Source organism: Sander vitreus, unplaced genomic scaffold, assembly GCF_031162955.1.
Source record: "Sander vitreus isolate 19-12246 unplaced genomic scaffold, sanVit1 ctg544_0, whole genome shotgun sequence".
Lineage (NCBI taxonomy): Eukaryota > Metazoa > Chordata > Actinopteri > Perciformes > Percidae > Sander > Sander vitreus.
Window position 1 is genome coordinate 1 of NW_027595643.1, and position 26,377 is coordinate 26,377.

Genomic DNA, 26,377 nt, shown 5'->3' on the forward strand with positions numbered 1-26,377 from the left:
ACTGTCTTTATTTTCTAAGCTCACTAGATGGCAATCTCTGTTCAAAGAAAAGGGTTAAAGGAATGGCAATTCAGTGTGTTTTCAACCCTTTGTTGAACAGAAAGTGGCATCTAGTGAGCTCAGAAAATGAAGACAGTGTTTTGCTTTGCTTCATTTGACCATTACTAGCGCCCTCTGCTGACGGAAAAGAAAAAGCTTACAGCACCGGGTATTCCCAGGCGGTCTCCCATCCAAGTACTGACCCGGCCCGACCCTGCTTAGCTTCCGAGATCGGACGAGATCGGGCGTGTTCAGGAGTGGTATGGCCGTAGCGAGTGTACCAAGTGAAAACAAGCTATTTAAAGACGATGAACCCCAGAGGTTCTCAAAACTGTTGAAGACGCAGTTTGGGGTTGAGAGTACTCAACTACATGTAATCACACTAGTAGTGCACCTATACATTTTGCAGTAGCTCTCTGGTAGTTCAACTACATTCATCTTCGAACCAACAAGTTGAATTGCTTTTTTTGCTCTCTTTTTTTCGGTACTGTAATTAACACTGCTGTATTTTTAAGCATTCTTTCATTTGTTTTGTTCCATATTTATTCATTCATTTAGCCTGTTGCTATATGTATTCTTACATGTATGTATTTCCATGTTTATTTTTTCATTACTGTAATTATTTCTCAATTCTTTTGAACTTTACCTTTACTCAGACTTGAGTGACTTGTAGATCTTCCGTAAATTTGCATGATCCAAAATGTAGATATCTTTGATTTCAAAACTATCCAGATCGGCACAATCTTGAAGAACAAGAACAAAGAATTCATGGTCAAAGTGCATGAACTCCTACTTGAATTGTTGAACACTGTGAGGTTGTTTATTTTAGTTTTAATTAAAGATGTTGCTTCCAAAAAAAAAGTTGCATCCTCCGTACAGTTTCCTTGTCAGCTCTGTCTCCAGCAAAGGAGGAGTAGCGCCCTCTGGCGATAGTGAAATGAAGCTTTGCAAACCACTGTCTTTATTTTCTAAGCTCACTAGATGGCAATCTCTGTTCAAAGAAAAGGGTTAAAGGAATGGCAATTCAGTGTGTTTTCAACCCTTTGTTGAACAGAAAGTGGCATCTAGTGAGCTCAGAAAATGAAGACAGTGTTTTGCTTTGCTTCATTTGACCATTACTAGCGCCCTCTGCTGACGGAAAAGAAAAAGCTTACAGCACCGGGTATTCCCAGGCGGTCTCCCATCCAAGTACTGACCCGGCCCGACCCTGCTTAGCTTCCGAGATCGGACGAGATCGGGCGTGTTCAGGAGTGGTATGGCCGTAGCGAGTGTACCAAGTGAAAACAAGCTATTTAAAGACGATGAACCCCAGAGGTTCTCAAAACTGTTGAAGACGCAGTTTGGGGTTGAGAGTACTCAACTACATGTAATCACACTAGTAGTGCACCTATACATTTTGCAGTAGCTCTCTGGTAGTTCAACTACATTCATCTTCGAACCAACAAGTTGAATTGCTTTTTTTGCTCTTTTTTTTCGGTACTGTAATTAACACTGCTGTATTTTTTAAGCATTCTTTCATTTGTTTTGTTCCATATTTATTCATTCATTTAGCCTGTTGCTATATGTATTCTTACATGTATGTATTTCCATGTTTATTTTTTCATTACTGTAATTATTTCTCAATTCTTTTGAACTTTACCTTTACTCAGACTTGAGTGACTTGTAGTCTTCCGTAAATTTGCATGATCCAAAATGTAGATATCTTTGATTTCAAAACTATCCAGATCGGCACAATCTTGAAGAACAAGAACAAAGAATTCATGGTCAAAGTGCATGAACTCCTACTTGAATTGTTGAACACTGTGAGGTTGTTTATTTTAGTTTTAATTAAAGATGTTGCTTCCAAAAAAAAAGTTGCATCCTCCGTACAGTTTCCTTGTCAGCTCTGTCTCCAGCAAAGGAGGAGTAGCGCCCTCTGGCGATGGTGAAATGAAGCTTTGCAAACCACTGTCTTTATTTTCTAAGCTCACTAGATGGCAATCTCTGTTCAAAGAAAAGGGTTAAAGGAATGGCAATTCAGTGTGTTTTCAACCCTTTGTTGAACAGAAAGTGGCATCTAGTGAGCTCAGAAAATGAAGACAGTGTTTTGCTTTGCTTCATTTGACCATTACTAGCGCCCTCTGCTGACGGAAAAGAAAAAGCTTACAGCACCGGGTATTCCCAGGCGGTCTCCCATCCAAGTACTGACCCGGCCCGACCCTGCTTAGCTTCCGAGATCGGACGAGATCGGGCGTGTTCAGGAGTGGTATGGCCGTAAGCGAGTGTACCAAGTGAAAACAAGCTATTTAAAGACGATGAACCCCAGAGGTTCTCAAAACTGTTGAAGACGCAGTTTGGGGTTGAGAGTACTCAACTACATGTAATCACACTAGTAGTGCACCTATACATTTTGCAGTAGCTCTCTGGTAGTTCAACTACATTCATCTTCGAACCAACAAGTTGAATTGCTTTTTTTGCTCTTTTTTTTCGGTACTGTAATTAACACTGCTGTATTTTTTAAGCATTCTTTCATTTGTTTTGTTCCATATTTATTCATTCATTTAGCCTGTTGCTATATGTATTCTTACATGTATGTATTTCCATGTTTATTTTTTCATTACTGTAATTATTTCTCAATTCTTTTGAACTTTACCTTTACTCAGACTTGAGTGACTTGTAGATCTTCCGTAAATTTGCATGATCCAAAATGTAGATATCTTTGATTTCAAAACTATCCAGATCGGCACAATCTTGAAGAACAAGAACAAAGAATTCATGGTCAAAGTGCATGAACTCCTACTTGAATTGTTGAACACTGTGAGGTTGTTTATTTTAGTTTTAATTAAAGATGTTGCTTCCAAAAAAAAAGTTGCATCCTCCGTACAGTTTCCTTGTCAGCTCTGTCTCCAGCAAAGGAGGAGTAGCGCCCTCTGGCGATGGTGAAATGAAGCTTTGCAAACCACTGTCTTTATTTTCTAAGCTCACTAGATGGCAATCTCTGTTCAAAGAAAAGGGTTAAAGGAATGGCAATTCAGTGTGTTTTCAACCCTTTGTTGAACAGAAAGTGGCATCTAGTGAGCTCAGAAAATGAAGACAGTGTTTTGCTTTGCTTCATTTGACCATTACTAGCGCCCTCTGCTGACGGAAAAGAAAAAGCTTACAGCACCGGGTATTCCCAGGCGGTCTCCCATCCAAGTACTGACCCGGCCCGACCCTGCTTAGCTTCCGAGATCGGACGAGATCGGGCGTGTTCAGGAGTGGTATGGCCGTAGCGAGTGTACCAAGTGAAAACAAGCTATTTAAAGACGATGAACCCCAGAGGTTCTCAAAACTGTTGAAGACGCAGTTTGGGGTTGAGAGTACTCAACTACATGTAATCACACTAGTAGTGCACCTATACATTTTGCAGTAGCTCTCTGGTAGTTCAACTACATTCATCTTCGAACCAACAAGTTGAATTGCTTTTTTTGCTCTTTTTTTTCGGTACTGTAATTAACACTGCTGTATTTTTTAAGCATTCTTTCATTTGTTTTGTTCCATATTTATTCATTCATTTAGCCTGTTGCTATATGTATTCTTACATGTATGTATTTCCATGTTTATTTTTTTCATTACTGTAATTATTTCTCAATTCTTTTGAACTTTACCTTTACTCAGACTTGAGTGACTTGTAGATCTTCCGTAAATTTGCATGATCCAAAATGTAGATATCTTTGATTTCAAAACTATCCAGATCGGCACAATCTTGAAGAACAAGAACAAAGAATTCATGGTCAAAGTGCATGAACTCCTACTTGAATTGTTGAACACTGTGAGGTTGTTTATTTTAGTTTTAATTAAAGATGTTGCTTCCAAAAAAAAAGTTGCATCCTCCGTACAGTTTCCTTGTCAGCTCTGTCTCCAGCAAAGGAGGAGTAGCGCCCTCTGGCGATAGTGAAATGAAGCTTTGCAAACCACTGTCTTTATTTTCTAAGCTCACTAGATGGCAATCTCTGTTCAAAGAAAAGGGTTAAAGGAATGGCAATTCAGTGTGTTTTCAACCCTTTGTTGAACAGAAAGTGGCATCTAGTGAGCTCAGAAAATGAAGACAGTGTTTTGCTTTGCTTCATTTGACCATTACTAGCGCCCTCTGCTGACGGAAAAGAAAAAGCTTACAGCACCGGGTATTCCCAGGCGGTCTCCCATCCAAGTACTGACCCGGCCCGACCCTGCTTAGCTTCCGAGATCGGACGAGATCGGGCGTGTTCAGGAGTGGTATGGCCGTAGCGAGTGTACCAAGTGAAAACAAGCTATTTAAAGACGATGAACCCCAGAGGTTCTCAAAACTGTTGAAGACGCAGTTTGGGGTTGAGGAGTACTCAACTACATGTAATCACACTAGTAGTGCACCTATACATTTTGCAGTAGCTCTCTGGTAGTTCAACTACATTCATCTTCGAACCAACAAGTTGAATTGCTTTTTTTGCTCTTTTTTTTCGGTACTGTAATTAACACTGCTGTATTTTTAAGCATTCTTTCATTTGTTTTGTTCCATATTTATTCATTCATTTAGCCTGTTGCTATATGTATTCTTACATGTATGTATTTCCATGTTTATTTTTTTCATTACTGTAATTATTTCTCAATTCTTTTGAACTTTACCTTTACTCAGACTTGAGTGACTTGTAGATCTTCCGTAAATTTGCATGATCCAAAATGTAGATATCTTTGATTTCAAAACTATCCAGATCGGCACAATCTTGAAGAACAAGAACAAAGAATTCATGGTCAAAGTGCATGAACTCCTACTTGAATTGTTGAACACTGTGAGGTTGTTTATTTTAGTTTTAATTAAAGATGTTGCTTCCAAAAAAAAAGTTGCATCCTCCGTACAGTTTCCTTGTCAGCTCTGTCTCCAGCAAAGGAGGAGTAGCGCCCTCTGGCGATGGTGAAATGAAGCTTTGCAAACCACTGTCTTTATTTTCTAAGCTCACTAGATGGCAATCTCTGTTCAAAGAAAAGGGTTAAAGGAATGGCAATTCAGTGTGTTTTCAACCCTTTGTTGAACAGAAAGTGGCATCTAGTGAGCTCAGAAAATGAAGACAGTGTTTTGCTTTGCTTCATTTGACCATTACTAGCGCCCTCTGCTGACGGAAAAGAAAAAGCTTACAGCACCGGGTATTCCCAGGCGGTCTCCCATCCAAGTACTGACCCGGCCCGACCCTGCTTAGCTTCCGAGATCGGACGAGATCGGGCGTGTTCAGGAGTGGTATGGCCGTAGCGAGTGTACCAAGTGAAAACAAGCTATTTAAAGACGATGAACCCCAGAGGTTCTCAAAACTGTTGAAGACGCAGTTTGGGGTTGAGGAGTACTCAACTACATGTAATCACACTAGTAGTGCACCTATACATTTTGCAGTAGCTCTCTGGTAGTTCAACTACATTCATCTTCGAACCAACAAGTTGAATTGCTTTTTTTGCTCTTTTTTTTCGGTACTGTAATTAACACTGCTGTATTTTTTAAGCATTCTTTCATTTGTTTTGTTCCATATTTATTCATTCATTTAGCCTGTTGCTATATGTATTCTTACATGTATGTATTTCCATGTTTATTTTTTCATTACTGTAATTATTTCTCAATTCTTTTGAACTTTACCTTTACTCAGACTTGAGTGACTTGTAGATCTTCCGTAAATTTGCATGATCCAAAATGTAGATATCTTTGATTTCAAAACTATCCAGATCGGCACAATCTTGAAGAACAAGAACAAAGAATTCATGGTCAAAGTGCATGAACTCCTACTTGAATTGTTGAACACTGTGAGGTTGTTTATTTTAGTTTTAATTAAAGATGTTGCTTCCAAAAAAAAAGTTGCATCCTCCGTACAGTTTCCTTGTCAGCTCTGTCTCCAGCAAAGGAGGAGTAGCGCCCTCTGGCGATGGTGAAATGAAGCTTTGCAAACCACTGTCTTTATTTTCTAAGCTCACTAGATGGCAATCTCTGTTCAAAGAAAAGGGTTAAAGGAATGGCAATTCAGTGTGTTTTCAACCCTTTGTTGAACAGAAAGTGGCATCTAGTGAGCTCAGAAAATGAAGACAGTGTTTTGCTTTGCTTCATTTGACCATTACTAGCGCCCTCTGCTGACGGAAAAGAAAAAGCTTACAGCACCGGGTATTCCCAGGCGGTCTCCCATCCAAGTACTGACCCGGCCCGACCCTGCTTAGCTTCCGAGATCGGACGAGATCGGGCGTGTTCAGGAGTGGTATGGCCGTAGCGAGTGTACCAAGTGAAAACAAGCTATTTAAAGACGATGAACCCCAGAGGTTCTCAAAACTGTTGAAGACGCAGTTTGGGGTTGAGAGTACTCAACTACATGTAATCACACTAGTAGTGCACCTATACATTTTGCAGTAGCTCTCTGGTAGTTCAACTACATTCATCTTCGAACCAACAAGTTGAATTGCTTTTTTTGCTCTTTTTTTTCGGTACTGTAATTAACACTGCTGTATTTTTTAAGCATTCTTTCATTTGTTTTGTTCCATATTTATTCATTCATTTAGCCTGTTGCTATATGTATTCTTACATGTATGTATTTCCATGTTTATTTTTTCATTACTGTAATTATTTCTCAATTCTTTTGAACTTTACCTTTACTCAGACTTGAGTGACTTGTAGATCTTCCGTAAATTTGCATGATCCAAAATGTAGATATCTTTGATTTCAAAACTATCCAGATCGGCACAATCTTGAAGAACAAGAACAAAGAATTCATGGTCAAAGTGCATGAACTCCTACTTGAATTGTTGAACACTGTGAGGTTGTTTATTTTAGTTTTAATTAAAGATGTTGCTTCCAAAAAAAAAGTTGCATCCTCCGTACAGTTTCCTTGTCAGCTCTGTCTCCAGCAAAGGAGGAGTAGCGCCCTCTGGCGATAGTGAAATGAAGCTTTGCAAACCACTGTCTTTATTTTCTAAGCTCACTAGATGGCAATCTCTGTTCAAAGAAAAGGGTTAAAGGAATGGCAATTCAGTGTGTTTTCAACCCTTTGTTGAACAGAAAGTGGCATCTAGTGAGCTCAGAAAATGAAGACAGTGTTTTGCTTTGCTTCATTTGACCATTACTAGCGCCCTCTGCTGACGGAAAAGAAAAAGCTTACAGCACCGGGTATTCCCAGGCGGTCTCCCATCCAAGTACTGACCCGGCCCGACCCTGCTTAGCTTCCGAGATCGGACGAGATCGGGCGTGTTCAGGAGTGGTATGGCCGTAGCGAGTGTACCAAGTGAAAACAAGCTATTTAAAGACGATGAACCCCAGAGGTTCTCAAAACTGTTGAAGACGCAGTTTGGGGTTGAGGAGTACTCAACTACATGTAATCACACTAGTAGTGCACCTATACATTTTGCAGTAGCTCTCTGGTAGTTCAACTACATTCATCTTCGAACCAACAAGTTGAATTGCTTTTTTTGCTCTTTTTTTTCGGTACTGTAATTAACACTGCTGTATTTTTTAAGCATTCTTTCATTTGTTTTGTTCCATATTTATTCATTCATTTAGCCTGTTGCTATATGTATTCTTACATGTATGTATTTCCATGTTTATTTTTTCATTACTGTAATTATTTCTCAATTCTTTTGAACTTTACCTTTACTCAGACTTGAGTGACTTGTCGATCTTCCGTAAATTTGCATGATCCAAAATGTAGATATCTTTGATTTCAAAACTATCCAGATCGGCACAATCTTGAAGAACAAGAACAAAGAATTCATGGTCAAAGTGCATGAACTCCTACTTGAATTGTTGAACACTGTGAGGTTGTTTATTTTAGTTTTAATTAAAGATGTTGCTTCCAAAAAAAAAGTTGCATCCTCCGTACAGTTTCCTTGTCAGCTCTGTCTCCAGCAAAGGAGGAGTAGCGCCCTCTGGCGATAGTGAAATGAAGCTTTGCAAACCACTGTCTTTATTTTCTAAGCTCACTAGATGGCAATCTCTGTTCAAAGAAAAGGGTTAAAGGAATGGCAATTCAGTGTGTTTTCAACCCTTTGTTGAACAGAAAGTGGCATCTAGTGAGCTCAGAAAAATGAAGACAGTGTTTTGCTTTGCTTCATTTGACCATTACTAGCGCCCTCTGCTGACGGAAAAGAAAAAGCTTACAGCACCGGGTATTCCCAGGCGGTCTCCCATCCAAGTACTGACCCGGCCCGACCCTGCTTAGCTTCCGAGATCGGACGAGATCGGGCGTGTTCAGGGGTGGTATGGCCGTAGCGAGTGTACCAAGTGAAAACAAGCTATTTAAAGACGATGAACCCCAGAGGTTCTCAAAACTGTTGAAGACGCAGTTTGGGGTTGAGGAGTACTCAACTACATGTAATCACACTAGTAGTGCACCTATACATTTTGCAGTAGCTCTCTGGTAGTTCAACTACATTCATCTTCGAACCAACAAGTTGAATTGCTTTTTTTGCTCTCTTTTTTTCGGTACTGTAATTAACACTGCTGTATTTTTAAGCATTCTTTCATTTGTTTTGTTCCATATTTATTCATTCATTTAGCCTGTTGCTATATGTATTCTTACATGTATGTATTTCCATGTTTATTTTTTCATTACTGTAATTATTTCTCAATTCTTTTGAACTTTACCTTTACTCAGACTTGAGTGACTTGTAGATCTTCCGTAAATTTGCATGATCCAAAATGTAGATATCTTTGATTTCAAAACTATCCAGATCGGCACAATCTTGAAGAACAAGAACAAAGAATTCATGGTCAAAGTGCATGAACTCCTACTTGAATTGTTGAACACTGTGAGGTTGTTTATTTTAGTTTTAATTAAAGATGTTGCTTCCAAAAAAAAAGTTGCATCCTCCGTACAGTTTCCTTGTCAGCTCTGTCTCCAGCAAAGGAGGAGTAGCGCCCTCTGGCGATGGTGAAATGAAGCTTTGCAAACCACTGTCTTTATTTTCTAAGCTCACTAGATGGCAATCTCTGTTCAAAGAAAAGGGTTAAAGGAATGGCAATTCAGTGTGTTTTCAACCCTTTGTTGAACAGAAAGTGGCATCTAGTGAGCTCAGAAAATGAAGACAGTGTTTTGCTTTGCTTCATTTGACCATTACTAGCGCCCTCTGCTGACGGAAAAGAAAAAGCTTACAGCACCGGGTATTCCCAGGCGGTCTCCCATCCAAGTACTGACCCGGCCCGACCCTGCTTAGCTTCCGAGATCGGACGAGATCGGGCGTGTTCAGGAGTGGTATGGCCGTAGCGAGTGTACCAAGTGAAAACAAGCTATTTAAAGACGATGAACCCCAGAGGTTCTCAAAACTGTTGAAGACGCAGTTTGGGGTTGAGGAGTACTCAACTACATGTAATCACACTAGTAGTGCACCTATACATTTTGCAGTAGCTCTCTGGTAGTTCAACTACATTCATCTTCGAACCAACAAGTTGAATTGCTTTTTTTGCTCTCTTTTTTTCGGTACTGTAATTAACACTGCTGTATTTTTTAAGCATTCTTTCATTTGTTTTGTTCCATATTTATTCATTCATTTAGCCTGTTGCTATATGTATTCTTACATGTATGTATTTCCATGTTTATTTTTTTCATTACTGTAATTATTTCTCAATTCTTTTGAACTTTACCTTTACTCAGACTTGAGTGACTTGTCGTCTTCCGTAAATTTGCATGATCCAAAATGTAGATATCTTTGATTTCAAAACTATCCAGATCGGCACAATCTTGAAGAACAAGAACAAAGAATTCATGGTCAAAGTGCATGAACTCCTACTTGAATTGTTGAACACTGTGAGGTTGTTTATTTTAGTTTTAATTAAAGATGTTGCTTCCAAAAAAAAAGTTGCATCCTCCGTACAGTTTCCTTGTCAGCTCTGTCTCCAGCAAAGGAGGAGTAGCGCCCTCTGGCGATAGTGAAATGAAGCTTTGCAAACCACTGTCTTTATTTTCTAAGCTCACTAGATGGCAATCTCTGTTCAAAGAAAAGGGTTAAAGGAATGGCAATTCAGTGTGTTTTCAACCCTTTGTTGAACAGAAAGTGGCATCTAGTGAGCTCAGAAAATGAAGACAGTGTTTTGCTTTGCTTCATTTGACCATTACTAGCGCCCTCTGCTGACGGAAAGAAAAAGCTTACAGCACCGGGTATTCCCAGGCGGTCTCCCATCCAAGTACTGACCCGGCCCGACCCTGCTTAGCTTCCGAGATCGGACGAGATCGGGCGTGTTCAGGGTGGTATGGCCGTAGCGAGTGTACCAAGTGAAAACAAGCTATTTAAAGACGATGAACCCCAGAGGTTCTCAAAACTGTTGAAGACGCAGTTTGGGGTTGAGGAGTACTCAACTACATGTAATCACACTAGTAGTGCACCTATACATTTTGCAGTAGCTCTCTGGTAGTTCAACTACATTCATCTTCGAACCAACAAGTTGAATTGCTTTTTTTGCTCTCTTTTTTTTCGGTACTGTAATTAACACTGCTGTATTTTTTAAGCATTCTTTCATTTGTTTTGTTCCATATTTATTCATTCATTTAGCCTGTTGCTATATGTATTCTTACATGTATGTATTTCCATGTTTATTTTTTCATTACTGTAATTATTTCTCAATTCTTTTGAACTTTACCTTTACTCAGACTTGAGTGACTTGTAGATCTTCCGTAAATTTGCATGATCCAAAATGTAGATATCTTTGATTTCAAAACTATCCAGATCGGCACAATCTTGAAGAACAAGAACAAAGAATTCATGGTCAAAGTGCATGAACTCCTACTTGAATTGTTGAACACTGTGAGGTTGTTTATTTTAGTTTTAATTAAAGATGTTGCTTCCAAAAAAAAAGTTGCATCCTCCGTACAGTTTCCTTGTCAGCTCTGTCTCCAGCAAAGGAGGAGTAGCGCCCTCTGGCGATGGTGAAATGAAGCTTTGCAAACCACTGTCTTTATTTTCTAAGCTCACTAGATGGCAATCTCTGTTCAAAGAAAAGGGTTAAAGGAATGGCAATTCAGTGTGTTTTCAACCCTTTGTTGAACAGAAAGTGGCATCTAGTGAGCTCAGAAAATGAAGACAGTGTTTTGCTTTGCTTCATTTGACCATTACTAGCGCCCTCTGCTGACGGAAAAGAAAAAGCTTACAGCACCGGGTATTCCCAGGCGGTCTCCCATCCAAGTACTGACCCGGCCCGACCCTGCTTAGCTTCCGAGATCGGACGAGATCGGGCGTGTTCAGGAGTGGTATGGCCGTAGCGAGTGTACCAAGTGAAAACAAGCTATTTAAAGACGATGAACCCCAGAGGTTCTCAAAACTGTTGAAGACGCAGTTTGGGGTTGAGGAGTACTCAACTACATGTAATCACACTAGTAGTGCACCTATACATTTTGCAGTAGCTCTCTGGTAGTTCAACTACATTCATCTTCGAACCAACAAGTTGAATTGCTTTTTTTGCTCTTTTTTTTCGGTACTGTAATTAACACTGCTGTATTTTTAAGCATTCTTTCATTTGTTTTGTTCCATATTTATTCATTCATTTAGCCTGTTGCTATATGTATTCTTACATGTATGTATTTCCATGTTTATTTTTTTCATTACTGTAATTATTTCTCAATTCTTTTGAACTTTACCTTTACTCAGACTTGAGTGACTTGTCGATCTTCCGTAAATTTGCATGATCCAAAATGTAGATATCTTTGATTTCAAAACTATCCAGATCGGCACAATCTTGAAGAACAAGAACAAAGAATTCATGGTCAAAGTGCATGAACTCCTACTTGAATTGTTGAACACTGTGAGGTTGTTTATTTTAGTTTTAATTAAAGATGTTGCTTCCAAAAAAAAAGTTGCATCCTCCGTACAGTTTCCTTGTCAGCTCTGTCTCCAGCAAAGGAGGAGTAGCGCCCTCTGGCGATGGTGAAATGAAGCTTTGCAAACCACTGTCTTTATTTTCTAAGCTCACTAGATGGCAATCTCTGTTCAAAGAAAAGGGTTAAAGGAATGGCAATTCAGTGTGTTTTCAACCCTTTGTTGAACAGAAAGTGGCATCTAGTGAGCTCAGAAAATGAAGACAGTGTTTTGCTTTGCTTCATTTGACCATTACTAGCGCCCTCTGCTGACGGAAAGAAAAAGCTTACAGCACCGGGTATTCCCAGGCGGTCTCCCATCCAAGTACTGACCCGGCCCGACCCTGCTTAGCTTCCGAGATCGGACGAGATCGGGCGTGTTCAGGGTGGTATGGCCGTAGCGAGTGTACCAAGTGAAAACAAGCTATTTAAAGACGATGAACCCCAGAGGTTCTCAAAACTGTTGAAGACGCAGTTTGGGGTTGAGGAGTACTCAACTACATGTAATCACACTAGTAGTGCACCTATACATTTTGCAGTAGCTCTCTGGTAGTTCAACTACATTCATCTTCGAACCAACAAGTTGAATTGCTTTTTTTGCTCTTTTTTTTCGGTACTGTAATTAACACTGCTGTATTTTTTAAGCATTCTTTCATTTGTTTTGTTCCATATTTATTCATTCATTTAGCCTGTTGCTATATGTATTCTTACATGTATGTATTTCCATGTTTATTTTTTCATTACTGTAATTATTTCTCAATTCTTTTGAACTTTACCTTTACTCAGACTTGAGTGACTTGTAGATCTTCCGTAAATTTGCATGATCCAAAATGTAGATATCTTTGATTTCAAAACTATCCAGATCGGCACAATCTTGAAGAACAAGAACAAAGAATTCATGGTCAAAGTGCATGAACTCCTACTTGAATTGTTGAACACTGTGAGGTTGTTTATTTTAGTTTTAATTAAAGATGTTGCTTCCAAAAAAAAAGTTGCATCCTCCGTACAGTTTCCTTGTCAGCTCTGTCTCCAGCAAAGGAGGAGTAGCGCCCTCTGGCGATAGTGAAATGAAGCTTTGCAAACCACTGTCTTTATTTTCTAAGCTCACTAGATGGCAATCTCTGTTCAAAGAAAAGGGTTAAAGGAATGGCAATTCAGTGTGTTTTCAACCCTTTGTTGAACAGAAAGTGGCATCTAGTGAGCTCAGAAAATGAAGACAGTGTTTTGCTTTGCTTCATTTGACCATTACTAGCGCCCTCTGCTGACGGAAAGAAAAAGCTTACAGCACCGGGTATTCCCAGGCGGTCTCCCATCCAAGTACTGACCCGGCCCGACCCTGCTTAGCTTCCGAGATCGGACGAGATCGGGCGTGTTCAGGAGTGGTATGGCCGTAGCGAGTGTACCAAGTGAAAACAAGCTATTTAAAGACGATGAACCCCAGAGGTTCTCAAAACTGTTGAAGACGCAGTTTGGGGGTTGAGGAGTACTCAACTACATGTAATCACACTAGTAGTGCACCTATACATTTTGCAGTAGCTCTCTGGTAGTTCAACTACATTCATCTTCGAACCAACAAGTTGAATTGCTTTTTTGCTCTTTTTTTTCGGTACTGTAATTAACACTGCTGTATTTTTAAGCATTCTTTCATTTGTTTTGTTCCATATTTATTCATTCATTTAGCCTGTTGCTATATGTATTCTTACATGTATGTATTTCCATGTTTATTTTTTCATTACTGTAATTATTTCTCAATTCTTTTGAACTTTACCTTTACTCAGACTTGAGTGACTTGTAGATCTTCCGTAAATTTGCATGATCCAAAATGTAGATATCTTTGATTTCAAAACTATCCAGATCGGCACAATCTTGAAGAACAAGAACAAAGAATTCATGGTCAAAGTGCATGAACTCCTACTTGAATTGTTGAACACTGTGAGGTTGTTTATTTTAGTTTTAATTAAAGATGTTGCTTCCAAAAAAAAAGTTGCATCCTCCGTACAGTTTCCTTGTCAGCTCTGTCTCCAGCAAAGGAGGAGTAGCGCCCTCTGGCGATGGTGAAATGAAGCTTTGCAAACCACTGTCTTTATTTTCTAAGCTCACTAGATGGCAATCTCTGTTCAAAGAAAAGGGTTAAAGGAATGGCAATTCAGTGTGTTTTCAACCCTTTGTTGAACAGAAAGTGGCATCTAGTGAGCTCAGAAAATGAAGACAGTGTTTTGCTTTGCTTCATTTGACCATTACTAGCGCCCTCTGCTGACGGAAAAGAAAAAGCTTACAGCACCGGGTATTCCCAGGCGGTCTCCCATCCAAGTACTGACCCGGCCCGACCCTGCTTAGCTTCCGAGATCGGACGAGATCGGGCGTGTTCAGGGTGGTATGGCCGTAGCGAGTGTACCAAGTGAAAACAAGCTATTTAAAGACGATGAACCCCAGAGGTTCTCAAAACTGTTGAAGACGCAGTTTGGGGTTGAGGAGTACTCAACTACATGTAATCACACTAGTAGTGCACCTATACATTTTGCAGTAGCTCTCTGGTAGTTCAACTACATTCATCTTCGAACCAACAAGTTGAATTGCTTTTTTTGCTCTTTTTTTTCGGTACTGTAATTAACACTGCTGTATTTTTAAGCATTCTTTCATTTGTTTTGTTCCATATTTATTCATTCATTTAGCCTGTTGCTATATGTATTCTTACATGTATGTATTTCCATGTTTATTTTTTTCATTACTGTAATTATTTCTCAATTCTTTTGAACTTTACCTTTACTCAGACTTGAGTGACTTGTCGATCTTCCGTAAATTTGCATGATCCAAAATGTAGATATCTTTGATTTCAAAACTATCCAGATCGGCACAATCTTGAAGAACAAGAACAAAGAATTCATGGTCAAAGTGCATGAACTCCTACTTGAATTGTTGAACACTGTGAGGTTGTTTATTTTAGTTTTAATTAAAGATGTTGCTTCCAAAAAAAAAGTTGCATCCTCCGTACAGTTTCCTTGTCAGCTCTGTCTCCAGCAAAGGAGGAGTAGCGCCCTCTGGCGATAGTGAAATGAAGCTTTGCAAACCACTGTCTTTATTTTCTAAGCTCACTAGATGGCAATCTCTGTTCAAAGAAAAGGGTTAAAGGAATGGCAATTCAGTGTGTTTTCAACCCTTTGTTGAACAGAAAGTGGCATCTAGTGAGCTCAGAAAATGAAGACAGTGTTTTGCTTTGCTTCATTTGACCATTACTAGCGCCCTCTGCTGACGGAAAAGAAAAAGCTTACAGCACCGGGTATTCCCAGGCGGTCTCCCATCCAAGTACTGACCCGGCCCGACCCTGCTTAGCTTCCGAGATCGGACGAGATCGGGCGTGTTCAGGAGTGGTATGGCCGTAGCGAGTGTACCAAGTGAAAACAAGCTATTTAAAGGCGATGAACCCCAGAGGTTCTCAAAACTGTTGAAGACGCAGTTTGGGGGTTGAGGAGTACTCAACTACATGTAATCACACTAGTAGTGCACCTATACATTTTGCAGTAGCTCTCTGGTAGTTCAACTACATTCATCTTCGAACCAACAAGTTGAATTGCTTTTTTTGCTCTTTTTTTTCGGTACTGTAATTAACACTGCTGTATTTTTAAGCATTCTTTCATTTGTTTTGTTCCATATTTATTCATTCATTTAGCCTGTTGCTATATGTATTCTTACATGTATGTATTTCCATGTTTATTTTTTTCATTACTGTAATTATTTCTCAATTCTTTTGAACTTTACCTTTACTCAGACTTGAGTGACTTGTCAGTCTTCCGTAAATTTGCATGATCCAAAATGTAGATATCTTTGATTTCAAAACTATCCAGATCGGCACAATCTTGAAGAACAAGAACAAAGAATTCATGGTCAAAGTGCATGAACTCCTACTTGAATTGTTGAACACTGTGAGGTTGTTTATTTTAGTTTTAATTAAAGATGTTGCTTCCAAAAAAAAAGTTGCATCCTCCGTACAGTTTCCTTGTCAGCTCTGTCTCCAGCAAAGGAGGAGTAGCGCCCTCTGGCGATAGTGAAATGAAGCTTTGCAAACCACTGTCTTTATTTTCTAAGCTCACTAGATGGCAATCTCTGTTCAAAGAAAAGGGTTAAAGGAATGGCAATTCAGTGTGTTTTCAACCCTTTGTTGAACAGAAAGTGGCATCTAGTGAGCTCAGAAAATGAAGACAGTGTTTTGCTTTGCTTCATTTGACCATTACTAGCGCCCTCTGCTGACGGAAAAGAAAAAGCTTACAGCACCGGGTATTCCCAGGCGGTCTCCCATCCAAGTACTGACCCGGCCCGACCCTGCTTAGCTTCCGAGATCGGACGAGATCGGGCGTGTTCAGGGTGGTATGGCCGTAGCGAGTGTACCAAGTGAAAACAAGCTATTTAAAGGCGATGAACCCCAGAGGTTCTCAAAACTGTTGAAGACGCAGTTTGGGGTTGAGGAGTACTCAACTACATGTAATCACACTAGTAGTGCACCTATACATTTTGCAGTAGCTCTCTGGTAGTTCAACTACATTCATCTTCGAACCAACAAGTTGAATTGCTTTTTTTGCTCTTTTTTTTCGGTACTGTAATTAACACTGCTGTATTTTTAAGCATTCTTTCATTTGTTTTGTTCCATATTTATTCATTCATTTAGCCTGTTGCTATATGTATTCTTACATGTATGTATTTCCATGTTTATTTTTTTCATTACTGTAATTATTTCTCAATTCTTTTGAACTTTACCTTTACTCAGACTTGAGTGACTTGTCGATCTTCCGTAAATTTGCATGATCCAAAATGTAGATATCTTTGATTTCAAAACTATCCAGATCGGCACAATCTTGAAGAACAAGAACAAAGAATTCATGGTCAAAGTGCATGAACTCCTACTTGAATTGTTGAACACTGTGAGGTTGTTTATTTTAGTTTTAATTAAAGATGTTGCTTCCAAAAAAAAAGTTGCATCCTCCGTACAGTTTCCTTGTCAGCTCTGTCTCCAGCAAAGGAGGAGTAGCGCCCTCTGGCGATAGTGAAATGAAGCTTTGCAAACCACTGTCTTTATTTTCTAAGCTCACTAGATGGCAATCTCTGTTCAAAGAAAAGGGTTAAAGGAATGGCAATTCAGTGTGTTTTCAACCCTTTGTTGAACAGAAAGTGGCATCTAGTGAGCTCAGAAAATGAAGACAGTGTTTTGCTTTGCTTCATTTGACCATTACTAGCGCCCTCTGCTGACGGAAAAGAAAAAGCTTACAGCACCGGGTATTCCCAGGCGGTCTCCCATCCAAGTACTGACCCGGCCCGACCCTGCTTAGCTTCCGAGATCGGACGAGATCGGGCGTGTTCAGGAGTGGTATGGCCGTAGCGAGTGTACCAAGTGAAAACAAGCTATTTAAAGGCGATGAACCCCAGAGGTTCTCAAAACTGTTGAAGACGCAGTTTGGGGTTGAGGAGTACTCAACTACATGTAATCACACTAGTAGTGCACCTATACATTTTGCAGTAGCTCTCTGGTAGTTCAACTACATTCATCTTCGAACCAACAAGTTGAATTGCTTTTTTTGCTCTCTTTTTTTCGGTACTGTAATTAACACTGCTGTATTTTTAAGCATTCTTTCATTTGTTTTGTTCCATATTTATTCATTCATTTAGCCTGTTGCTATATGTATTCTTACATGTATGTATTTCCATGTTTATTTTTTCATTACTGTAATTATTTCTCAATTCTTTTGAACTTTACCTTTACTCAGACTTGAGTGACTTGTCGTCTTCCGTAAATTTGCATGATCCAAAATGTAGATATCTTTGATTTCAAAACTATCCAGATCGGCACAATCTTGAAGAACAAGAACAAAGAATTCATGGTCAAAGTGCATGAACTCCTACTTGAATTGTTGAACACTGTGAGGTTGTTTATTTTAGTTTTAATTAAAGATGTTGCTTCCAAAAAAAAAGTTGCATCCTCCGTACAGTTTCCTTGTCAGCTCTGTCTCCAGCAAAGGAGGAGTAGCGCCCTCTGGCGATAGTGAAATGAAGCTTTGCAAACCACTGTCTTTATTTTCTAAGCTCACTAGATGGCAATCTCTGTTCAAAGAAAAGGGTTAAAGGAATGGCAATTCAGTGTGTTTTCAACCCTTTGTTGAACAGAAAGTGGCATCTAGTGAGCTCAGAAAATGAAGACAGTGTTTTGCTTTGCTTCATTTGACCATTACTAGCGCCCTCTGCTGACGGAAAGAAAAAGCTTACAGCACCGGGTATTCCCAGGCGGTCTCCCATCCAAGTACTGACCCGGCCCGACCCTGCTTAGCTTCCGAGATCGGACGAGATCGGGCGTGTTCAGGAGTGGTATGGCCGTAGCGAGTGTACCAAGTGAAAACAAGCTATTTAAAGACGATGAACCCCAGAGGTTCTCAAAACTGTTGAAGACGCAGTTTGGGGGTTGAGAGTACTCAACTACATGTAATCACACTAGTAGTGCACCTATACATTTTGCAGTAGCTCTCTGGTAGTTCAACTACATTCATCTTCGAACCAACAAGTTGAATTGCTTTTTTTGCTCTTTTTTTTCGGTACTGTAATTAACACTGCTGTATTTTTTAAGCATTCTTTCATTTGTTTTGTTCCATATTTATTCATTCATTTAGCCTGTTGCTATATGTATTCTTACATGTATGTATTTCCATGTTTATTTTTTTCATTACTGTAATTATTTCTCAATTCTTTTGAACTTTACCTTTACTCAGACTTGAGTGACTTGTCGTCTTCCGTAAATTTGCATGATCCAAAATGTAGATATCTTTGATTTCAAAACTATCCAGATCGGCACAATCTTGAAGAACAAGAACAAAGAATTCATGGTCAAAGTGCATGAACTCCTACTTGAATTGTTGAACACTGTGAGGTTGTTTATTTTAGTTTTAATTAAAGATGTTGCTTCCAAAAAAAAAGTTGCATCCTCCGTACAGTTTCCTTGTCAGCTCTGTCTCCAGCAAAGGAGGAGTAGCGCCCTCTGGCGATGGTGAAATGAAGCTTTGCAAACCACTGTCTTTATTTTCTAAGCTCACTAGATGGCAATCTCTGTTCAAAGAAAAGGGTTAAAGGAATGGCAATTCAGTGTGTTTTCAACCCTTTGTTGAACAGAAAGTGGCATCTAGTGAGCTCAGAAAATGAAGACAGTGTTTTGCTTTGCTTCATTTGACCATTACTAGCGCCCTCTGCTGACGGAAAAGAAAAAGCTTACAGCACCGGGTATTCCCAGGCGGTCTCCCATCCAAGTACTGACCCGGCCCGACCCTGCTTAGCTTCCGAGATCGGACGAGATCGGGCGTGTTCAGGAGTGGTATGGCCGTAGCGAGTGTACCAAGTGAAAACAAGCTATTTAAAGACGATGAACCCCAGAGGTTCTCAAAACTGTTGAAGACGCAGTTTGGGGTTGAGGAGTACTCAACTACATGTAATCACACTAGTAGTGCACCTATACATTTTGCAGTAGCTCTCTGGTAGTTCAACTACATTCATCTTCGAACCAACAAGTTGAATTGCTTTTTTGCTCTCTTTTTTTCGGTACTGTAATTAACACTGCTGTATTTTTAAGCATTCTTTCATTTGTTTTGTTCCATATTTATTCATTCATTTAGCCTGTTGCTATATGTATTCTTACATGTATGTATTTCCATGTTTATTTTTTTCATTACTGTAATTATTTCTCAATTCTTTTGAACTTTACCTTTACTCAGACTTGAGTGACTTGTCGTCTTCCGTAAATTTGCATGATCCAAAATGTAGATATCTTTGATTTCAAAACTATCCAGATCGGCACAATCTTGAAGAACAAGAACAAAGAATTCATGGTCAAAGTGCATGAACTCCTACTTGAATTGTTGAACACTGTGAGGTTGTTTATTTTAGTTTTAATTAAAGATGTTGCTTCCAAAAAAAAAGTTGCATCCTCCGTACAGTTTCCTTGTCAGCTCTGTCTCCAGCAAAGGAGGAGTAGCGCCCTCTGGCGATGGTGAAATGAAGCTTTGCAAACCACTGTCTTTATTTTCTAAGCTCACTAGATGGCAATCTCTGTTCAAAGAAAAGGGTTAAAGGAATGGCAATTCAGTGTGTTTTCAACCCTTTGTTGAACAGAAAGTGGCATCTAGTGAGCTCAGAAAATGAAGACAGTGTTTTGCTTTGCTTCATTTGACCATTACTAGCGCCCTCTGCTGACGGAAAAGAAAAAGCTTACAGCACCGGGTATTCCCAGGCGGTCTCCCATCCAAGTACTGACCCGGCCCGACCCTGCTTAGCTTCCGAGATCGGACGAGATCGGGCGTGTTCAGGAGTGGTATGGCCGTAGCGAGTGTACCAAGTGAAAACAAGCTATTTAAAGACGATGAACCCCAGAGGTTCTCAAAACTGTTGAAGACGCAGTTTGGGGTTGAGGAGTACTCAACTACATGTAATCACACTAGTAGTGCACCTATACATTTTGCAGTAGCTCTCTGGTAGTTCAACTACATTCATCTTCGAACCAACAAGTTGAATTGCTTTTTTTGCTCTCTTTTTTTCGGTACTGTAATTAACACTGCTGTATTTTTAAGCATTCTTTCATTTGTTTTGTTCCATATTTATTCATTCATTTAGCCTGTTGCTATATGTATTCTTACATGTATGTATTTCCATGTTTATTTTTTTCATTACTGTAATTATTTCTCAATTCTTTTGAACTTTACCTTTACTCAGACTTGAGTGACTTGTCGTCTTCCGTAAATTTGCATGATCCAAAATGTAGATATCTTTGATTTCAAAACTATCCAGATCGGCACAATCTTGAAGAACAAGAACAAAGAATTCATGGTCAAAGTGCATGAACTCCTACTTGAATTGTTGAACACTGTGAGGTTGTTTATTTTAGTTTTAATTAAAGATGTTGCTTCCAAAAAAAAAGTTGCATCCTCCGTACAGTTTCCTTGTCAGCTCTGTCTCCAGCAAAGGAGGAGTAGCGCCCTCTGGCGATGGTGAAATGAAGCTTTGCAAACCACTGTCTTTATTTTCTAAGCTCACTAGATGGCAATCTCTGTTCAAAGAAAAGGGTTAAAGGAATGGCAATTCAGTGTGTTTTCAACCCTTTGTTGAACAGAAAGTGGCATCTAGTGAGCTCAGAAAATGAAGACAGTGTTTTGCTTTGCTTCATTTGACCATTACTAGCGCCCTCTGCTGACGGAAAAGAAAAAGCTTACAGCACCGGGTATTCCCAGGCGGTCTCCCATCCAAGTACTGACCCGGCCCGACCCTGCTTAGCTTCCGAGATCGGACGAGATCGGGCGTGTTCAGGAGTGGTATGGCCGTAGCGAGTGTACCAAGTGAAAACAAGCTATTTAAAGACGATGAACCCCAGAGGTTCTCAAAACTGTTGAAGACGCAGTTTGGGGTTGAGGAGTACTCAACTACATGTAATCACACTAGTAGTGCACCTATACATTTTGCAGTAGCTCTCTGGTAGTTCAACTACATTCATCTTCGAACCAACAAGTTGAATTGCTTTTTTTGCTCTTTTTTTTCGGTACTGTAATTAACACTGCTGTATTTTTAAGCATTCTTTCATTTGTTTTGTTCCATATTTATTCATTCATTTAGCCTGTTGCTATATGTATTCTTACATGTATGTATTTCCATGTTTATTTTTTCATTACTGTAATTATTTCTCAATTCTTTTGAACTTTACCTTTACTCAGACTTGAGTGACTTGTCGTCTTCCGTAAATTTGCATGATCCAAAATGTAGATATCTTTGATTTCAAAACTATCCAGATCGGCACAATCTTGAAGAACAAGAACAAAGAATTCATGGTCAAAGTGCATGAACTCCTACTTGAATTGTTGAACACTGTGAGGTTGTTTATTTTAGTTTTAATTAAAGATGTTGCTTCCAAAAAAAAAGTTGCATCCTCCGTACAGTTTCCTTGTCAGCTCTGTCTCCAGCAAAGGAGGAGTAGCGCCCTCTGGCGATGGTGAAATGAAGCTTTGCAAACCACTGTCTTTATTTTCTAAGCTCACTAGATGGCAATCTCTGTTCAAAGAAAAGGGTTAAAGGAATGGCAATTCAGTGTGTTTTCAACCCTTTGTTGAACAGAAAGTGGCATCTAGTGAGCTCAGAAAATGAAGACAGTGTTTTGCTTTGCTTCATTTGACCATTACTAGCGCCCTCTGCTGACGGAAAAGAAAAAGCTTACAGCACCGGGTATTCCCAGGCGGTCTCCCATCCAAGTACTGACCCGGCCCGACCCTGCTTAGCTTCCGAGATCGGACGAGATCGGGCGTGTTCAGGAGTGGTATGGCCGTAGCGAGTGTACCAAGTGAAAACAAGCTATTTAAAGACGATGAACCCCAGAGGTTCTCAAAACTGTTGAAGACGCAGTTTGGGGTTGAGGAGTACTCAACTACATGTAATCACACTAGTAGTGCACCTATACATTTTGCAGTAGCTCTCTGGTAGTTCAACTACATTCATCTTCGAACCAACAAGTTGAATTGCTTTTTTTGCTCTTTTTTTTCGGTACTGTAATTAACACTGCTGTATTTTTTAAGCATTCTTTCATTTGTTTTGTTCCATATTTATTCATTCATTTAGCCTGTTGCTATATGTATTCTTACATGTATGTATTTCCATGTTTATTTTTTTCATTACTGTAATTATTTCTCAATTCTTTTGAACTTTACCTTTACTCAGACTTGAGTGACTTGTCGTCTTCCGTAAATTTGCATGATCCAAAATGTAGATATCTTTGATTTCAAAACTATCCAGATCGGCACAATCTTGAAGAACAAGAACAAAGAATTCATGGTCAAAGTGCATGAACTCCTACTTGAATTGTTGAACACTGTGAGGTTGTTTATTTTAGTTTTAATTAAAGATGTTGCTTCCAAAAAAAAAGTTGCATCCTCCGTACAGTTTCCTTGTCAGCTCTGTCTCCAGCAAAGGAGGAGTAGCGCCCTCTGGCGATGGTGAAATGAAGCTTTGCAAACCACTGTCTTTATTTTCTAAGCTCACTAGATGGCAATCTCTGTTCAAAGAAAAGGGTTAAAGGAATGGCAATTCAGTGTGTTTTCAACCCTTTGTTGAACAGAAAGTGGCATCTAGTGAGCTCAGAAAATGAAGACAGTGTTTTGCTTTGCTTCATTTGACCATTACTAGCGCCCTCTGCTGACGGAAAAGAAAAAGCTTACAGCACCGGGTATTCCCAGGCGGTCTCCCATCCAAGTACTGACCCGGCCCGACCCTGCTTAGCTTCCGAGATCGGACGAGATCGGGCGTGTTCAGGAGTGGTATGGCCGTAAGCGAGTGTACCAAGTGAAAACAAGCTATTTAAAGACGATGAACCCCAGAGGTTCTCAAAACTGTTGAAGACGCAGTTTGGGGTTGAGGAGTACTCAACTACATGTAATCACACTAGTAGTGCACCTATACATTTTGCAGTAGCTCTCTGGTAGTTCAACTACATTCATCTTCGAACCAACAAGTTGAATTGCTTTTTTTGCTCTTTTTTTTCGGTACTGTAATTAACACTGCTGTATTTTTTAAGCATTCTTTCATTTGTTTTGTTCCATATTTATTCATTCATTTAGCCTGTTGCTATATGTATTCTTACATGTATGTATTTCCATGTTTATTTTTTCATTACTGTAATTATTTCTCAATTCTTTTGAACTTTACCTTTACTCAGACTTGAGTGACTTGTCGATCTTCCGTAAATTTGCATGATCCAAAATGTAGATATCTTTGATTTCAAAACTATCCAGATCGGCACAATCTTGAAGAACAAGAACAAAGAATTCATGGTCAAAGTGCATGAACTCCTACTTGAATTGTTGAACACTGTGAGGTTGTTTATTTTAGTTTTAATTAAAGATGTTGCTTCCCAAAAAAAAAGTTGCATCCTCCGTACAGTTTCCTTGTCAGCTCTGTCTCCAGCAAAGGAGGAGTAGCGCCCTCTGGCGATGGTGAAATGAAGCTTTGCAAACCACTGTCTTTATTTTCTAAGCTCACTAGATGGCAATCTCTGTTCAAAGAAAAGGGTTAAAGGAATGGCAATTCAGTGTGTTTTCAACCCTTTGTTGAACAGAAAGTGGCATCTAGTGAGCTCAGAAAATGAAGACAGTGTTTTGCTTTGCTTCATTTGACCATTACTAGCGCCCTCTGCTGACGGAAAAGAAAAAGCTTACAGCACCGGGTATTCCCAGGCGGTCTCCCATCCAAGTACTGACCCGGCCCGACCCTGCTTAGCTTCCGAGATCGGACGAGATCGGGCGTGTTCAGGAGTGGTATGGCCGTAAGCGAGTGTACCAAGTGAAAACAAGCTATTTAAAGACGATGAACCCCAGAGGTTCTCAAAACTGTTGAAGACGCAGTTTGGGGTTGAGGAGTACTCAACTACATGTAATCACACTAGTAGTGCACCTATACATTTTGCAGTAGCTCTCTGGTAGTTCAACTACATTCATCTTCGAACCAACAAGTTGAATTGCTTTTTTGCTCTCTTTTTTTTCGGTACTGTAATTAACACTGCTGTATTTTTAAGCATTCTTTCATTTGTTTTGTTCCATATTTATTCATTCATTTAGCCTGTTGCTATATGTATTCTTACATGTATGTATTTCCATGTTTATTTTTTTCATTACTGTAATTATTTCTCAATTCTTTTGAACTTTACCTTTACTCAGACTTGAGTGACTTGTCGTCTTCCGTAAATTTGCATGATCCAAAATGTAGATATCTTTGATTTCAAAACTATCCAGATCGGCACAATCTTGAAGAACAAGAACAAAGAATTCATGGTCAAAGTGCATGAACTCCTACTTGAATTGTTGAACACTGTGAGGTTGTTTATTTTAGTTTTAATTAAAGATGTTGCTTCCAAAAAAAAAGTTGCATCCTCCGTACAGTTTCCTTGTCAGCTCTGTCTCCAGCAAAGGAGGAGTAGCGCCCTCTGGCGATGGTGAAATGAAGCTTTGCAAACCACTGTCTTTATTTTCTAAGCTCACTAGATGGCAATCTCTGTTCAAAGAAAAGGGTTAAAGGAATGGCAATTCAGTGTGTTTTCAACCCTTTGTTGAACAGAAAGTGGCATCTAGTGAGCTCAGAAAATGAAGACAGTGTTTTGCTTTGCTTCATTTGACCATTACTAGCGCCCTCTGCTGACGGAAAAGAAAAAGCTTACAGCACCGGGTATTCCCAGGCGGTCTCCCATCCAAGTACTGACCCGGCCCGACCCTGCTTAGCTTCCGAGATCGGACGAGATCGGGCGTGTTCAGGAGTGGTATGGCCGTAGCGAGTGTACCAAGTGAAAACAAGCTATTTAAAGACGATGAACCCCAGAGGTTCTCAAAACTGTTGAAGACGCAGTTTGGGGTTGAGGAGTACTCAACTACATGTAATCACACTAGTAGTGCACCTATACATTTTGCAGTAGCTCTCTGGTAGTTCAACTACATTCATCTTCGAACCAACAAGTTGAATTGCTTTTTTTGCTCTCTTTTTTTCGGTACTGTAATTAACACTGCTGTATTTTTTAAGCATTCTTTCATTTGTTTTGTTCCATATTTATTCATTCATTTAGCCTGTTGCTATATGTATTCTTACATGTATGTATTTCCATGTTTATTTTTTTCATTACTGTAATTATTTCTCAATTCTTTTGAACTTTACCTTTACTCAGACTTGAGTGACTTGTCGTCTTCCGTAAATTTGCATGATCCAAAATGTAGATATCTTTGATTTCAAAACTATCCAGATCGGCACAATCTTGAAGAACAAGAACAAAGAATTCATGGTCAAAGTGCATGAACTCCTACTTGAATTGTTGAACACTGTGAGGTTGTTTATTTTAGTTTTAATTAAAGATGTTGCTTCCAAAAAAAAGTTGCATCCTCCGTACAGTTTCCTTGTCAGCTCTGTCTCCAGCAAAGGAGGAGTAGCGCCCTCTGGCGATGAGTGAAATGAAGCTTTGCAAACCACTGTCTTTATTTTCTAAGCTCACTCAATCTATGTTCAAAGAAAAGGGTTAAAGGAATGGCAATTCAGTGTGTTTTCAACCCTTTGTTGAACAGAAAGTGGCATCTAGTGAGCTCAGAAAATGAAGACAGTGTTTTGCTTTGCTTCATTTGACCATTACTAGCGCCCTCTGCTGACGGAAAGAAAAAGCACAGCACCGGGTATTCCCAGGCGGTCTCCCATCCAAGTACTGACCCGGCCCGACCCTGCTTAGCTTCCGAGATCAGACGAGATCGGGCGTGTTCAGGGTGGTATGGCCGTAAGCAAGTGTACCAAGTGAAAACAAGCTATTTAAAGACGATGAACCCCAGAGGTTCTCAAAACTGTTGAAGACGCAGTTTGGGGTTGAGGAGTACTCAACTACATGTAATCACACTAGTAGTGCACCTATACATTTTGCAGTAGCTCTCTGGTAGTTCAACTACATTCATCTTCGAACCAACAAGTTGAATTGCTTTTTTGCTCTCTTTTTTTTCGGTACTGTAATTAACACTGCTGTATTT

General features: G+C 39.6%; 27 non-coding genes across 27 annotated transcripts; all 27 read right to left on the reverse strand.

Annotated features, from left to right (window-relative positions):
- Positions 1-193: 193 nt before the first annotated feature.
- LOC144514332 (5S ribosomal RNA) lies at positions 194-312 on the reverse strand. The gene has a single exon (XR_013501318.1). It is a non-coding gene; the product is annotated as a 5S ribosomal RNA (ribosomal RNA).
- Positions 313-1,186: 874 nt separating this feature from the next.
- LOC144514333 (5S ribosomal RNA) lies at positions 1,187-1,305 on the reverse strand. Its single transcript, XR_013501319.1, has one exon. It is a non-coding gene; the product is annotated as a 5S ribosomal RNA (ribosomal RNA).
- An 873-nt stretch (positions 1,306-2,178) lies between these two features.
- Positions 2,179-2,298, reverse strand: LOC144514326 (5S ribosomal RNA). The gene has a single exon (XR_013501313.1). It is a non-coding gene; the product is annotated as a 5S ribosomal RNA (ribosomal RNA).
- An 874-nt stretch (positions 2,299-3,172) lies between these two features.
- Positions 3,173-3,291, reverse strand: LOC144514334 (5S ribosomal RNA). Its single transcript, XR_013501320.1, has one exon. It is a non-coding gene; the product is annotated as a 5S ribosomal RNA (ribosomal RNA).
- An 875-nt stretch (positions 3,292-4,166) lies between these two features.
- On the reverse strand, positions 4,167-4,285 carry LOC144514335 (5S ribosomal RNA). Its single transcript, XR_013501321.1, has one exon. It is a non-coding gene; the product is annotated as a 5S ribosomal RNA (ribosomal RNA).
- Positions 4,286-5,160: 875 nt separating this feature from the next.
- LOC144514336 (5S ribosomal RNA) lies at positions 5,161-5,279 on the reverse strand. The gene has a single exon (XR_013501322.1). It is a non-coding gene; the product is annotated as a 5S ribosomal RNA (ribosomal RNA).
- Positions 5,280-6,154: 875 nt separating this feature from the next.
- LOC144514337 (5S ribosomal RNA) lies at positions 6,155-6,273 on the reverse strand. Its single transcript, XR_013501323.1, has one exon. It is a non-coding gene; the product is annotated as a 5S ribosomal RNA (ribosomal RNA).
- An 874-nt stretch (positions 6,274-7,147) lies between these two features.
- On the reverse strand, positions 7,148-7,266 carry LOC144514339 (5S ribosomal RNA). Its single transcript, XR_013501325.1, has one exon. It is a non-coding gene; the product is annotated as a 5S ribosomal RNA (ribosomal RNA).
- Positions 7,267-8,142: 876 nt separating this feature from the next.
- LOC144514331 (5S ribosomal RNA) lies at positions 8,143-8,261 on the reverse strand. Its single transcript, XR_013501317.1, has one exon. It is a non-coding gene; the product is annotated as a 5S ribosomal RNA (ribosomal RNA).
- Positions 8,262-9,136: 875 nt separating this feature from the next.
- On the reverse strand, positions 9,137-9,255 carry LOC144514340 (5S ribosomal RNA). Its single transcript, XR_013501326.1, has one exon. It is a non-coding gene; the product is annotated as a 5S ribosomal RNA (ribosomal RNA).
- Positions 9,256-10,130: 875 nt separating this feature from the next.
- On the reverse strand, positions 10,131-10,248 carry LOC144514353 (5S ribosomal RNA). The gene has a single exon (XR_013501338.1). It is a non-coding gene; the product is annotated as a 5S ribosomal RNA (ribosomal RNA).
- An 877-nt stretch (positions 10,249-11,125) lies between these two features.
- On the reverse strand, positions 11,126-11,244 carry LOC144514341 (5S ribosomal RNA). The gene has a single exon (XR_013501327.1). It is a non-coding gene; the product is annotated as a 5S ribosomal RNA (ribosomal RNA).
- Positions 11,245-12,118: 874 nt separating this feature from the next.
- Positions 12,119-12,236, reverse strand: LOC144514354 (5S ribosomal RNA). Its single transcript, XR_013501339.1, has one exon. It is a non-coding gene; the product is annotated as a 5S ribosomal RNA (ribosomal RNA).
- An 874-nt stretch (positions 12,237-13,110) lies between these two features.
- On the reverse strand, positions 13,111-13,229 carry LOC144514342 (5S ribosomal RNA). The gene has a single exon (XR_013501328.1). It is a non-coding gene; the product is annotated as a 5S ribosomal RNA (ribosomal RNA).
- An 874-nt stretch (positions 13,230-14,103) lies between these two features.
- LOC144514327 (5S ribosomal RNA) lies at positions 14,104-14,221 on the reverse strand. The gene has a single exon (XR_013501314.1). It is a non-coding gene; the product is annotated as a 5S ribosomal RNA (ribosomal RNA).
- An 875-nt stretch (positions 14,222-15,096) lies between these two features.
- LOC144514343 (5S ribosomal RNA) lies at positions 15,097-15,215 on the reverse strand. The gene has a single exon (XR_013501329.1). It is a non-coding gene; the product is annotated as a 5S ribosomal RNA (ribosomal RNA).
- An 876-nt stretch (positions 15,216-16,091) lies between these two features.
- Positions 16,092-16,209, reverse strand: LOC144514328 (5S ribosomal RNA). The gene has a single exon (XR_013501315.1). It is a non-coding gene; the product is annotated as a 5S ribosomal RNA (ribosomal RNA).
- An 875-nt stretch (positions 16,210-17,084) lies between these two features.
- Positions 17,085-17,203, reverse strand: LOC144514344 (5S ribosomal RNA). The gene has a single exon (XR_013501330.1). It is a non-coding gene; the product is annotated as a 5S ribosomal RNA (ribosomal RNA).
- Positions 17,204-18,076: 873 nt separating this feature from the next.
- On the reverse strand, positions 18,077-18,195 carry LOC144514345 (5S ribosomal RNA). The gene has a single exon (XR_013501331.1). It is a non-coding gene; the product is annotated as a 5S ribosomal RNA (ribosomal RNA).
- Positions 18,196-19,070: 875 nt separating this feature from the next.
- Positions 19,071-19,189, reverse strand: LOC144514347 (5S ribosomal RNA). The gene has a single exon (XR_013501332.1). It is a non-coding gene; the product is annotated as a 5S ribosomal RNA (ribosomal RNA).
- An 874-nt stretch (positions 19,190-20,063) lies between these two features.
- LOC144514348 (5S ribosomal RNA) lies at positions 20,064-20,182 on the reverse strand. Its single transcript, XR_013501333.1, has one exon. It is a non-coding gene; the product is annotated as a 5S ribosomal RNA (ribosomal RNA).
- Positions 20,183-21,057: 875 nt separating this feature from the next.
- Positions 21,058-21,176, reverse strand: LOC144514349 (5S ribosomal RNA). The gene has a single exon (XR_013501334.1). It is a non-coding gene; the product is annotated as a 5S ribosomal RNA (ribosomal RNA).
- Positions 21,177-22,049: 873 nt separating this feature from the next.
- LOC144514351 (5S ribosomal RNA) lies at positions 22,050-22,168 on the reverse strand. Its single transcript, XR_013501336.1, has one exon. It is a non-coding gene; the product is annotated as a 5S ribosomal RNA (ribosomal RNA).
- An 875-nt stretch (positions 22,169-23,043) lies between these two features.
- Positions 23,044-23,163, reverse strand: LOC144514338 (5S ribosomal RNA). Its single transcript, XR_013501324.1, has one exon. It is a non-coding gene; the product is annotated as a 5S ribosomal RNA (ribosomal RNA).
- An 876-nt stretch (positions 23,164-24,039) lies between these two features.
- LOC144514350 (5S ribosomal RNA) lies at positions 24,040-24,159 on the reverse strand. The gene has a single exon (XR_013501335.1). It is a non-coding gene; the product is annotated as a 5S ribosomal RNA (ribosomal RNA).
- An 875-nt stretch (positions 24,160-25,034) lies between these two features.
- On the reverse strand, positions 25,035-25,153 carry LOC144514352 (5S ribosomal RNA). Its single transcript, XR_013501337.1, has one exon. It is a non-coding gene; the product is annotated as a 5S ribosomal RNA (ribosomal RNA).
- Positions 25,154-26,020: 867 nt separating this feature from the next.
- On the reverse strand, positions 26,021-26,139 carry LOC144514329 (5S ribosomal RNA). Its single transcript, XR_013501316.1, has one exon. It is a non-coding gene; the product is annotated as a 5S ribosomal RNA (ribosomal RNA).
- Positions 26,140-26,377: the final 238 nt, after the last annotated feature.